This window comes from Penaeus monodon, chromosome 19, assembly GCF_015228065.2.
Source record: "Penaeus monodon isolate SGIC_2016 chromosome 19, NSTDA_Pmon_1, whole genome shotgun sequence".
Classification (NCBI taxonomy): Eukaryota; Metazoa; Arthropoda; class Malacostraca; order Decapoda; family Penaeidae; genus Penaeus; species Penaeus monodon.
Window position 1 is genome coordinate 37,125,203 of NC_051404.1, and position 254 is coordinate 37,125,456.

Below are 254 nucleotides of genomic sequence, written 5' to 3' on the forward strand. Positions count from 1 at the left end.
GGTTATAAATCTTGACTTGTACTGGATCATATTTTGTTTGTTTGTTTGTGTATGGGACGCGTGTTGGAACGTTTCATTAAGAGCTATGTTTTATTTTATGGCGGTGAATCTGGTATTCGAATTATACTCATCTTTTCAGTTTTGCTACTAATGTGTGCTCCGAAATCAAAATATAGGATTCATTTTACCAACTTCATTAATATTGACAATTTTGATCAAGTATGCAATATGATTGCAAGTGAAACCCGCAATGT